General features: G+C 36.8%; 1 pseudogene; it reads left to right on the plus strand.

The window, feature by feature from the left end:
• The first annotated feature begins 13371 nt into the window (after nt 1–13371).
• Nucleotides 13372–13778, plus strand: LOC126003517 (60S ribosomal protein L36-like; annotated as a pseudogene).
• Nucleotides 13779–14195: the final 417 nt, after the last annotated feature.

The raw sequence follows: 14195 nt of genomic DNA on the forward strand, positions 1-14195 counted from the left end.
AGAAAATATAATTAAATTAATATTCTAGCAATATGGTCACTTTGCATATTAGAAGAGTCTAAAATACAATATCTTGTATTTTTAAAATAGAACAAAAGAAAATATTTGATACACTGAGAAAGTTTCTGAGGCTGAAGGACAGATAACCTGTGTTATCATAATTCAGAATATAATATAAGGTGAAAAAATCAAGAGCATCAGGAACCAAAAGAAGTTGCAAGAAAAAAAAAAAACAAGTTTCTCCCCTCAGACTATAAAATAATACAATAATATAAATAATATAAAATGTGGTCATAAAAACACCTGACATTGAAATCGGGTTCAGAACAGTGAGAAAATTTAGATTTGCTGCTTTCATTCACTGAACTAGTGGTAAACTGTGGTAAAAGCCTGAGGAATATAATACTATACTCATATCATAGATTACATGAATGAACTTTCTAGATTTGTTCCATGTACTACCTACAGAATTTGATTAGGTAATTTTGACTTTCAAATGTAGAAAAAATACCCTCTTATTATTTATTGCAAAATTTATTTACAATTAGTATCCATCAACAAATGATTTATAGTGTTTCTGTATTCATTTTTACATAGTCCTTGTTCAAATTTTCACCAGGAAATGACAAATCTCTATAATACTTTCTAAGTTAAATTTCTTTTTTTTAATGCCCTACCCACTGTATTATCACTTTGGTTCATCTGTGTTCATATTTTAAATAATATATTTATTTAAGCTCATAATTACAAGTATGTTTTAGTTGGGTTTTAATTATAAAAAAAGAACACTCCCTTCACTAGTGCACCCTTCCTACCATCAATTTCCCCTTCTATGTCCATCCACATTCCATGCATGGTTTTGACACAGGCATTCTACTTCTCTCACTCACCATCATTTTCATAATTTTTAGTGTAGTTATTTCTCTAACTGCACTCACTACTCTTTGTGGTAAGCTTCATATTGTGGCCAGTCCTTCTAGCCCTCATCTCTATTGTCTCTGGGTTTTATTACAATAATATATCTTATTTTTCTTAAATCCCAAAGATGAGTGAGATTATTTGGTGTCTATCTCTATCCCTCTGATTTATTTCACTCAGCATAATAGTTCCCATGTCTATCCATTATAGGAACATTTCATGACTTCATTTTTCTGAAGGCTACTTAGTATTCCATTGTGCATACTACCAAAATTTCTTTAGTCACTATTTGTTTTTGGGCATCTAAAACAATGGGGTTGTTTGGGTTGTATCCAGATTCTGTCTATTGTAATTAGCTTGCAACGAATATAGATGTTCATAAGGCATTTTTGTATTATGTTTTTGTGTTCCTAAGGTAACTTCATAAGAGTGGAATAGATGGATTATATAGGCGCTCAATTTCCAGTTTTTGGAGGAATCTCCATATTGTTTCCCAGAAAGGCTGGATTAGACAGCATTCCCACCAGCAGTGAATGAAGAGTTCCTTTCTCCCTAAATCCTGCCAGCACTGATTGTTCTTGTTCTTTCTATATTGTGCCAGTTTCTACGGTATGAGATGCTACCTCACTGTTGCTTTGATGTGGAGTGATCACTTTGCTAGTAAGGTGGAGCATTATTTCATGTGTCTACTAGCCATTTGTATTTCTTCTTTGAGAAATTGTTCATTTCCTCTCCCAATTTTTGATAGGGTTAGATATTTTCTTATTAAGTTCTGTCCGTATTTTGTATATCTTTTTTTTCATAGTATCTTCTTTTATATAAGCTGCTAGATTAAAGCTATGCATGACTACATTTATTTAAAATATATACAATTGTCTACAGTGACAGGAATTTGAACTGTCAGGGGTTTGTAGAAAGGGAATAGGAAAAGGCTTCTATGGATATGAAATTCTCAAAATAGAGAGTGGTGATGGTCATACAATTATACCAGTGTCCTAGAATCAAGTAAATCTTATGGCATGTGAATTAATATTTTAATAAAACTTTTTTTTGGGGGGGGGCTGGAGAGATAACACAGCGGCGTTTGCCTTGCAAGCAGCTGATCCAGGACCAAAGGTGGTTGGTTCAAATCCCGGTGTCCCATATGGTCTCCCGTGCCTGCCAGGAGCTATTTCTGAGCAGACAGCCAGGAGTAACCCCTGAGCAACACTGGGTGTGACCTAAAAACCAAAAAAAAAAAAAAAAAAAAAACAAACAAAAAACAAAAAACACAAACAAAACTTTTTTTAACAACTTTATTACATACATGATTATGTTTGGGTTTCAGTCATGTAAGGAACACCACCAATTTCCAGTGCAACATTCCCATCACCAGTGTCCCAAATCTCCCTCCTCCTCACCCAACCCCCACCTGTACTCTAGACAGGCTTTCTATTTCCCTCGTACATTCTCATTATTAGGATATCTTATATATTATCCCCTTATCTGATAGATATTGGGATAATAGTTCCCCTCATTCCATGGGAGGACTTTGTATTCTAGTCACTATTTCCTTTGAGGTAAAGAAGCTTCTCAGTTTAATATAGTCCCATTTGTTTATGTCTGCTTTCATTTGTTTAGAGAGTGGTGTTTCCTCCTAGAAGATGCCATTAGTCTCAAAGTCATGGAGTGTTTTACCTATGTGTTCTTCTATCTACTTTATGATTTTGGATTTGATATCAAGATCTTTAATCCATTTGGATTTGACCTTTGCAGTTGGTGTTAGATGGTGGTCATAGTTCACCTTTTTGCATGTGGCTGACCAGTTGTCACAACACCACTTGCTGGAGAGATTTTTCTTGCTCCATTTTGCGTTTCTTGCCCCTTTATCAAAGATTAATTGATTTTATGTCTGGGGAACATTTTCTGAATACTGAAGTTTATTCCATAGATCTGAGGGTCTGTCTTTATTCCAATACCATGCTGTTTTAATGACTATTGCTTTGTAGTACAATTTAAGGTTGGGCAAGGTGATGCCTTTCATATTCTTTTTTCAAAGGGTTGTTCTAGGTATTTGTGGTGTTTATTGTTCCAAATAAATTTCAGGAGTGTTTGATTTACTTAATTAAAGAAGTCATGGGTATCCTCAGAGGAAATGTAGTATCTCAGTCTGGTTTTGATATAACTGTTATTTTAGCTTCATAAAAACTATTTGGGAGTGTTTCTATTTCTTCAATTTACTGAAAGTACCTAAAAAGGATTGGTAGTAGTTTATTTTGAAAGCTTTGAAAGAATTCATTAGTGATTCCATCTGGTCCTGAGTATTTGTTTTTGGGAAGACTTTTAATTATCATTTTAATTTCTCAACAGTGAAGTGTAAGTTTAAATATGCTAGATTATCCTGATTCAACCGTGGAAGATTGTAAAATTCCAAGAAATTATTTATTTCTTCCAGGTTCTCATGTTTTGTGGCATAGAGTTTCTCAGTATAGTTTCTGATTAATCTTTGAATCTCTGTATTATCTGTAGTAATCTCCACATTTTTATTTCTAATCTTATTTATTAAGCTTCTCTTCCCCCTTTTTGAGTTTTACTAGTGGTTTATCAATCTTGTTTATTTTTTCAAAGAAGCAATTTTTGTTTTTATTGATCTTTTCCATTTTTTTAGATTTTCACTTCATTAATTTTTACTCTATGCTTTGTTATTTCCTTCAGACTACAAATTTTTGGTTAATTTTGTTGATCATTTTTCAATTTTATAAGCTACTTTTTAATGTAGACCCCTTCTTTCTTCCAGATGTGTGCTTGCAAAGCTATAAATGTTCCTCTTAGTATTACTTTTGCTGTGTCCCATAAATTCTGATAATTTGTGCCTTCATTCGCAAATTTGGTTAGGAATCTTTTGATTTTTCTCTCTGATTTAGTCTCTAACTCACTGGTTGTTCAGTAGTGAGCTGTTTGATTTTCAGGTGTTAAAGTTTTTATTCTTTAACCCTTGTATTTTCATCGCAATGTGATTTGAGAAGGTAATCATATAACTTTTACCCTCTTAATTTTATAAAGTTATATTTTATGGGGCAGAATGTGGTCTATCTGGAGAATGACCCTTGTACATTGGGGAAGAATGGGAATCCAGTTTTCTGGAGATGGATTGCCATATACGTATATTTTATATTTACATATAATATTACCTATATGTGTATATATATATATATATATATATATATATATATATATATATATATACTAGGGCAATTTCTTCCATTTCTCTTTTCAGAGCTAGTATATTCTTGTTGGGTTTCACTCTGGTTTACTTATCAAGGGGTGACAGGGTGAAGTTAAGTTCCCACTATTATTGTGTTGCTATTCATGTCTTCTTTCAGATTTGTCAACAATTATATTAAATATCTCGGGCTGGGAAGGTGGCGCTAGAGGTAAGGTGTCTGCCTTGCAAGCGCCAGCCAAGGAACGGACCGTGGTTCGATCCCCCAGCGTCCCATATGGTCCCCCCAAGCCAGGGGCGATTTCTGAGCACATAGCCAGGAGTAACTCCTGAGCATCAAACGGGTGTGGCCCTAAAACCAAGAAAAAAAATATCTTGGAGGTCTTTCATTGAGTGCAAATATATTTAGAAGTGTGATTTCTTCCTGTTTTACATACACCTTCATCATTACAAAATGTTCATCTTTGTATCATAAAGTTTCTAAGTCTCAAGTTCATGTCTGCGAGTGTCCTGTAAGCCCCCCGAAGGGGCCCGGCCAGCAGAGAGTGAACGAGAGGCTCACGAACAGCTGCACCTTTATTTTGCAAGGCTCAGATCACGACCACACCTGTAAGAAATCTAAGAGAGGTTAATATCAAATGACCCAATACAGTAAAACCGTTCAAAGGCGTTTTAATGTGATGCTGCATCCTCTTATATAGACAGGGCAAAGGGGGGCAGGCAAAAGGTAATGTCAATCATTCTTTTGGCGCGCAGGCCACTTCATTATTCCAAATAAGGTATAAACATAGTTCAGGTTGGGTGGAACAAAAAAATACATCATTCTCCAAATATGGAAGGTGGGCAGTGGGACAGGGGGCAAAACAACTTGCAAGTCATGCTAGATTAGCAGTTTCTATGGAAACACCTTGTGACCCTGGGTAGGGTCTGCTGACCACATTCCCGAGCTCTTAACAGATTTATGGTGGGGCAAGTTCTTAAGAAATAACTTTGTAAAAACAATGTTGCAAAGAACAATAATGAATACCTTGTTAACTCAAGTATGCAGGCCAGGGGAGTATAGCCTCATTCCTGGGAGTGGTACCAGGCTGTGTTCCTCTCCCCTGGGCTAAGAAGTTATTTATTACTTTTGTGGCTGCTTTTTTTCTGCTGGCTCAGGGGCTTTGTAGCAAAACAGCATGTAGGCAGTTTGCAGGTGCAAAACTGGAAAATGGCAGAGAGGCTTTTGCAAAATGGCCACTGTCAAGTCACAGTAACCAACACATGTCGTTTTGTTTTATTATAGCCACTTCAGCTTTTTTAAGAGGGTTGTTTTCTTGGATGATTGTCCTCCAACCTTGGATTTTGAGTCTATGTTTGTTCTGATTTGTTTAAGATGTGTTTCTGATAGGCATCAGAATTCTGGATTCAAGTTTTTGATACATTTTACCACTCTGTGTCTTTTAATTAATTCATCTATTCTATTGACATTGAGAGAAATAATTGTCATGGAATTTAGAGTTATCATTATGTAAAACTTTGGTGTGTCTCTTGGTCTGCCTTGTCTTAAATTTTCTTTTAAGGCTGGTTTTGTGTCTGTAAATTTTCTGAGCTGTTGTTTATAAAATCTAAAAGTAAGTTTGGTTGGGTGCAGTATTCTAGGCGAAGCATTCATTTTGCTCATTCATTTTTTAACATAATTTTTATTTTAATTGTAGTGGCTTACATATCATTCACAGTAATATTCCAGGTACATATTTACATTGAATCAGGAAAATTCCCACCACCAAACTGTTCTCCCACAACCACTCCCATCCTGCCTCACATATCCTCCACTCTTCCCTCCAGGGGCTGTTAGAATGCGTTTTTTCATTATATTTCACCACTGCCTTCTGGCCTTGAGGGTTTTCTTTTGACTGGTCTGCTGTAAATCTTAAGGATGTTTCTTTGAATGTAATTTTCTTTTTTGATCATGTTCCTTTTAGTATTCTGTCTCTTCTTTGGTGTTTGTCATTGAAACTATGATATTTCTTGGGGTTCTTTTCTTCAAGTAACTTTTAACTGGTACTCTTCAGGATATAGTTGCATACAGTCTTTAGCTCTGGGAGTGTCTCTTCAATGATGTACTTGACTGTTGATTCTTACTGGAAATATTATTTCTTAGTCTATGGGATATCAATGATTCTTATGTTTTTTTCTATTGAGTTTATCAAACTATTTTATTTTAGTCTGATCCCATTCTTTGAAGATTTTTCTTTTTGTCTTATAGTTTTATTTAAGATTATTTTCCAATCTCTTCTGTTGTCTGGAGTTGTAATGAATTTCATCTTCCAGCTCACTGTTTCACTCCTCAGCTTCTGTTAATCTGTTTGAAGGCTGTCCATTGAGTTTTTCACTTAACCTACCGAGATTTTCAGTCCCATTATTTCAGTTTGGAGTTATTTATTTTTATTTTATATACTATTGGTTATTATTTGTAGTTCATTCAGCTCTAACCATGATTTCTTTGAGTTAAATGAACATCCTCTATATTTCTTCTCTAAATTTTTATGAGAGGCTAACTAGATGGTTGGAACTCTTTGGGTCATCATAGTTGCCATCCCAATTCTCTATGGATGGTGCCATCTTGCATTGTTTCCCCATTGTTTTCTATATGTTGTTTTGGTGTTCATTGGCTAGAAAATGTGCACAGCTGTGAAGAGAAATGGAGCAGCCAAGCTTCTCTAGCTGTACCCTATGTATGGAGAGAGCCTCCCTCTAATGATGTGCCCTCAGATTTAGTCTATAACCCAAGTCAAATTTTCTTTTTCTTTTCTTTTACACAGATTTACTTATTTATTTTTCAAACTAAAAGTTTGTTTTCTACTATGAAAGGAATTCATGGGCACAGACAAAAGTTGAAAAATGCAGAGTAGACTAAAGAAACATTTCACTTGCTAGTGTTTTTATCACTTAATTCTAGTCCTCTTTTTCTCTGCTCCTGTCAGTAAGTTTGATCTTCTATATACACTTGCAGCAGTGGTTATAATAGAGAAGAAACAAGACACTTTTTGGGGTGGGCAGTTGGGCCACACCCAGTGGTGCTCAGAGGTAATTCCTGGTTCTGTGCTCAGGAATTACTTCTGGTGGGCTCTGGTGGACCATAAGGGATGCGAGGGACTGAATCTGGGTCAGCAGCATGCAAGGCAAACACCCTACCCAGTGTATCCACTGTATTATTGCTCCAGTCCTGTCAGGACACATTCTTTTTTTTTAACTTAGATAAGAATTTTTTCTTTATTTGAACATGTTGATTACATAAATGATCATGATTAGGTTTCAGTCATGTAAAGAACACCCCCTTCACCAGTGCAACATTCCCACCACCAATGTCCCCAATCTCCCTCCATCCCACCCCACCCCCACCTCTACTCCAGACAGGCTTTCCAGTTCCCTCATTCATTCACTTGAATATGGTAGTTCTCTGTGTAGTTATTTCTATAGCTGTACTCACCACTCTTTGTGGTGAGCTTCATGGAGTGACCTGGTGTTCCAGCCCTCCTCTCATTGTCTCTGAGGATTGTTACAAAAATAACTTTTATTTTTCTTAAAACCCATAGATGAGTGAGACTATTCTGTGTCTCTCTCTCTCCCTCTCACTTATTTCACTCAGCATGATAAATCCCATGTACATCCATGTATAGGAAAATTTCATGACTTCATCTCTCCTGATGGCTGCATAATATTCCATTGTGTATATGTACCATAGTTTCTTTAGCCATTCGTCTGTTGAAGGGCATCTTGGTTGTTTCCAGAGCCTGGCTATTGTGAATAGTGCTGCAATAAATATAGGTGTGAGGAAGGGTTTTTTGTATTGTATTCTTGTGTTTTTAGGGTATATCCCTAGGAGTGGAAGAGCTGGGTTGAATGGGAGCTCAATTTCCAGATTTTGGAGGAATCTCCATATCGCTTTCCATAGAGACTGTACTAGATGGCATTCCCACCAGCAGTGGATAAGAGTTCCTTTATCTCCACATCCCCACCAACACAAATTGTTCTCATTCTTTGTGATGTGTGCCAATCTCTGTGGTGTGAGGTGGTATTTCATCGTTGTTTTGATTTGCATCTCCTTGATGATTAATGATGAGGAGCATTTTTTCATGTGTCTTTTGGCCATTTGTATTTCTTTTTTATCAAAGTGTCTGTTCATTTCTTCTCCCCATTTTTTTTAATGAGATTAGATGTTTTTTTTTTGTTTTGTTTTGTTTTTTTTTTATTTTTGGGCCACACCTGTTTGACGCTCAGGGGTTACTCCTGGCTATGAGCTCAGAAATCGCCCCTGGCTTGGGGAGACCATATGGGACTCTGGGGGATCGAACCGCGGTCCGTCCTACGCTAGTGCTTGTAAGGCAGACACCTTACCTCTAGCGCCACCTTCCCGGCCCCAGATTAGATGTTTTTTTCTTGTAAAGTTCTGTCAGTGCATTGTATATTTTGGATATTAGCCCCTTATCTGAAGGGTGTTGGATGAATAGTTTCTCCCACTCGGTGGGTGACTCTTATATCCTGGGCATTATTTCTTTTGAGGTGCAGAAGCTTCTCAGCTTCATGTATTCCCATCTGTTGATCTCTGCTTCCACTTGTTTGGAAAGTGCAGTTTCCTCCTTGAAGATACCTTTAGTCTCAATGTCATGGAGTGTTGTGTTGTTCTATATACCTTATGGTATCCGGTCTGATATCAAGGTCTTTAATACATTTGGATTTTACCTTCATACACGATGTTAACTAGGGGGGTCTATGTTCACTTTTTTGCAAGTGGCTAACCAGTTCTGTCAGCACCACTTTTTGAAGAGATTTCCCCTGCTCCACTTAGGATTTCTTGCTCATTTGTCAAAAATTAGGAAATTGTATGTCTGGGGAATGTTCTCTGAGAACTCAAGCCTATTCCACTGATCTGAGGGTCTGTCTTTATTTCAATACCATGCTGTTTTGATAACTATTGCTTTGTAGTACAGTTTAAAGTTGGGGAAAGTAATTTCTCCCATTTTCTTTTTCCCTAGGAGTGCTTTTGCTATTCAGGGGTGTTTATTGTTCCAGATGAACTTTGTAAGTGTTTTATCCACTTCTTTGAAGAATGACATGTGTACTTTTAAGGGGATCGCATTAAATCTGAATAATACTTTGGGGAGTATTGCCATTTTAATGATGTTGATCCTGCCAATCTATGAGCAGGGTATGTGTTTCCATTTCCATGTATCCTCTCTTATTTCTTGTAGTAGGGCTTTATCGTTTTCTTTGAATAGGTCCTTCACATCTTTGGTCAAGTTGACTCCAAGATATTTGAGTTTGTGTGGCACTATTGTGAATGAAATTGCCTTCCTGACTTCCTTCTCTTCCCTATCATTATTGGTATATAAATAGGCCATTGATTTCTGTAGGTTGATTTTGTAGCCTACCACCTTGCTATATGATTCTATTGTTTCTAGAAGGTTTTTGGTAGAGTCTTTTGGGTTTTCTAAATAGAGGATCATCTCATCTGCAAACAATGAGAGCTTGACTTCTTCCTTTCCTATCTGAATTCCCTTGATATCTTTTTCTTGCCTGATCGCTATAGCAAGAACTTCCAGTACTATGTTGAAGAGGAGTGGTGAAAGCGGACAGCCTTGTCTTGTACCAGAATTTAGAGGAAAGGCTTTTATTTTTTCTCCATTGAGGATAATATTTTCCAATGGCTTGTAGTAGATGGCTTCAACTAGATTGAGAAAGGTTTCTTTTATTCCCATCTTGCTGAGAGTTTTGATCAAGAATGGGTGTTGGACCTTATCAAATGCTTTCTCTGCATCTATTGATATGATCATGTGATTTTTATTTTTCTTGTTGTTGATGTTGTGTATGGTGTTGATAGATTTATGGATGTTAAACCATTCTTGCATTCCTGGGATGAAACCTACTTGGTCATAGTATATTATCTTCTTGATGATGCATTGGATCCTATTTGCCAGGATTTTGTTGAAGATCCTTGCATCAGCATTCATCAGGGATATTCGTCTGTAATTTTCTTTTTTGGCAGCATCTCTCTCTGGTTTTGGTATCAAAGTGATATTGGCTTCATAGAAGCTGTTTGGGAGTGTTTCTATTTTTTCAATTCCATGGAAGAGCTTGGCTAGGATTGGTAGTAGATCCTCTTGAAAGATTTGAAAAATTCATTAGGCTATACATCTGGGCTTTTCTTTTTGGGCAGATGTTTGATTACAGTTTCAATTTCCTCAGTATTGTTGGGGGTGTTTAGATATGCTACATCCTCCTTACTTAAATTTGGAGGGTTATAAATGTCCAAGAATTTTTCCATTTTTCTATGTTCTCATGTTTAGTAGCATAAAGTTTCTCAAAGTAGTCTCCGATTACCCTTTGGATCTATGTAATTTCTGTCGTGATCTCCCCCTTTTCATTTCTAATACGGGTTATCAGATTTCTCTTTCTCTCTTTCTTTGTGAGTTTTGCCAATGGTCTATCAATCTTGTTTATTTTTTCAAAGAACCAGCTTCTGCTTTCGTTGATCATTCGGATTGTTTTTTGGTTTTCCACTTCATTGAGTTCTGCTTTTAGCTTTGTTATTTCCTTCTGTCTTTATATTTTTGTTTCCTTTTCTTGGTCATTTTCTAATTTTTTGACCTGCATCATTAAGTTATTGAGGTATGCCCCTTCTTCCTTCCTGATGTGTGCTTGTAGAGCTATAAATTTTCCTCTGAGGACTGCTTTTGCTGTGTCCCATAGATTCTGGCAGTTTGTGTCTTCATTATCATTTGTTTCCAGGAAAGTTTTGATTTCCTTTTTGATTTCATCTCAGACCCACTGGTTGTTCAGTAGAAGGGTGTTTAATTTTCAATTGTTAAAGTTTTTCTTCTGTGTGGCTTTGTAGTTCACATCTAATTTCAGAGCCATGTGGTCAGCAAAGGTAGCCTGCAAGATTTCTATCCTCTTGATTTTATGGAGGTATGTTTTATGTGTCAGCATGTAGTCTATTCTGGAGAATGACCCATGTACATTGGAAAAGAATGTGTATCCAGATTTTTGGAATGGAGTGTCCTGTATATATCTACTAGTCCTCTTTCTTTCATAACCCTTTTCAGGGCTAGTATGTTTTTGTTGGTTTCAGTCTGGTTGACCTATCAAGTGTTGATAGGGCTGTGTTGAAGTCTCCCACAATTATTGTGTTATTATTGATTTCTTCTTTCAGATTTGTCAGTAATTGTATTAGATAATTTGCTGGTCTCTCGTTGAGTGCATATATGTTTAATAGTCTGATTTCTTCCTGTTGCACATATCCCTTGATTAGTACATAGTGTCCATCTTTGTCCCTTACCACTTTTCTGAGTATAAAGTTGGTGTCATCAGATATTAATATGGCCACCCCAGCTTTTTTGAGGGTGTTGTTTGCTTGGATGATTTTCCTCCAGCCTTTGATTTTGAGTCTGTGTTTGTTCTGACTATTCAGATGTGTTTTTTGTAGGCAGCAGAAGATTGGATTCATCTTTTTGACCCATTTTTGCCACTCTGTGTCTTTTAATTGGTGAATTTAGTCCATTGACATTGAGGGAGATGATTGTCATAGGATTTAATGTCATCTTTGTAGATAAGTTTGCTGTGTTTGTTAGTTTCTCTTGTCTTAGAGTATACCTGTCAGTTTTTCCTTTCATGTGTGAAGTTTCTGAGCTATTGTTTATCCATGATGCTGTGTATTCTTCCTTCAAACATGAATGTGAGTTGGGCTGGGTGCAGTATTCTCAGTGAGGCATTCATTTCATTCAGTCTTGTCACAATATCCCACCACTGTCTTCTGGCCTTGAGAGTTTCTTGTGAAATGACTGCTGTAAGTCTTAGGGATCCTCCTTTGAATGTAATTTCCCTTTTTGATCTTGCTGCTTTCAGTATTCTAACTCTATCTATGGGATTTGTCATTGTAATGAGGATATGTCTTGGAGTGTTTTTCTTTGGGTCTCTTTTAGCTGGTACTCTTCGGGCATGAAGGATTTGATTGCATCTAGTCTTTAATTCTGGAAGTATCTCTTTGATGATGTCTTTGACAGTTGATTCTTCCTGGAGATATTCTTCCTGGGTTTCTGGGACTCCAATGATTCTTATGTTGTTTCTGTTGAGTTTATCAAAGACTTCTATTTTCATCTATTCACATGCCTTGAGTACTTTTTCCATTGCCTGTTCATTTGTCTTAAGGTTCTTTTTCAAATTTTTCTGTTGTGTTGAGTTTTTCTGCATCACATCTTCCAGTACTCTGATTCTCTCCTCAGCTACTGATACCCTGTTGGCGAGGTTATCCATTGCGGTTTTCAGTTGAGCAACCGTGTTTTTCAGATCTGTTATTTCAGTTTGGAGTTTTCTGATTTCTGTCTTTGTGTTCTCTTCAGATTGATCTATGCTTTTTTTGAGTTCTACGAACATATTCCATATTTCTATTCTAAACTCCTTATCTGAAAGGTTCATCAGGTGGTTGGAATTTATTATTTTATCCGAGTTTTCATCTTCATTCTCCGTGGATGGTGTTTGCCTGCTAGGTTTTCCCATTGTCATGCTTGTAGTGTGGATTTTCCTGCGTGTTGTGGTGGAGTTCATTGGTTAGAAAGAGTGCGCTTCTGCGAAACGAACTCTTCTGCTGCCTCTAGTTGACATTCCTCAGAGTGAACAAAGGCACAGCAGGTGGAGCCTCCACAGGCCATAGACCTCAGCTTATTGGACAGCAACTCCTGCAGCCAGAATGTACTTAATCAGCAGCTTCAAAATGCAGTTTTTTGGGGGTGCACTCCCTAAGCCTCTGAGGAAACCTTCAGAGATTCAGAAGCACAGGCAGACAGCAGTCAAATTTTTTTCAACCAATTACCAAAAATTAGCAATTGCCCAATCCTTAAATTTTATTTTTGAAATGATAGAACAGCAAAATAGAACACATAACACTGGCAAGCTCTAAAACTAATCCTACCCTAATCTTAATCTTAACCTTATCTTATGATGAACCTGACCTTGACTGATGCTTGTAACTACCTCTTATCCTAAATTTAACAATTGGCTTAACATAATTTTATGTTTAATTAGAAATATACAAAAACCTAAGATATAACCCTTTGAAAACCTAATCGTTAGTCTAGACTTAACTCTATTCCTAATGCTAACCCTAATGATGCTAACCATGGCCCAAACATAGACTTAAATTTTTAATGTAGCCTAATTTAAAAATTTTCCAGTGTCCTTTCTGCCTCGGTAGCCATGGAGGAGCTGAAGCCATGACTCTGCACTACCCAATGGCCGTGGGCCTCAGCAAGGGCCATAAAGTGACCAAGAACATGAGCAAGCTGAGGCACAGTTGCTGTTGGGGTGTCTCACCAAGCACACCAAGTTTATGCAGAGGTCTTCGGCTTTGCCCCCTATGAGTGGCACACCATGGAGCTGCTCAAAGTCTCCAAGGACAAGTGTGCCATCAAGTTCATCAAGAAACAGGTGGGTACACACATCCGGGCCAAGAGGAAGTGAGAGGAGCTGAGAAACTTGCTGGTGGCCCTGTAGAAGGCAGCAGCCAAGAAGGACTGACATCCCCATGGGCTGGGGCTACATGGTCATGGAGACAAGCAGGCTGCCATGTTCTGGAAACGCATTTTTAATTATAATTAAATTACTTCTATGTGCAAAAAAATTGTCCAGTGTCCAACTTTAAATACAGAAGTATAACACCTAACTTCAACACAATTGCTAACTAACCACAAACCTAACTCTAATTTTAACTCTAAAGTAGTCAACATTGATAAAATAATAACAAAATTTAACAATAACCCTATAGGAATCTTGTATTTTTAATTACAAGCACAGAAATAACTAATATTTAACCCCTCATAAACATAACTCTAATCCTAAACCTAATCTACATGTTTTCCTCAGCTTTAATCTAATCATGATCCAAATCAAAGACTAAAAATAACAATAAATAAATACACAGCAATCATCCAGTACTTATCTTGCATTTTTTTGACTTTCATCCAGTATTTTAATGGTGTTGTTACACTGTCTCTTGATTTACAATTTTCTAATGCGAAATTCACTATTGTCCTTATTT

Source organism: Suncus etruscus, chromosome 3 (assembly GCF_024139225.1).
Source record: "Suncus etruscus isolate mSunEtr1 chromosome 3, mSunEtr1.pri.cur, whole genome shotgun sequence".
NCBI classification, from domain to species: Eukaryota; Metazoa; Chordata; class Mammalia; order Eulipotyphla; family Soricidae; genus Suncus; species Suncus etruscus.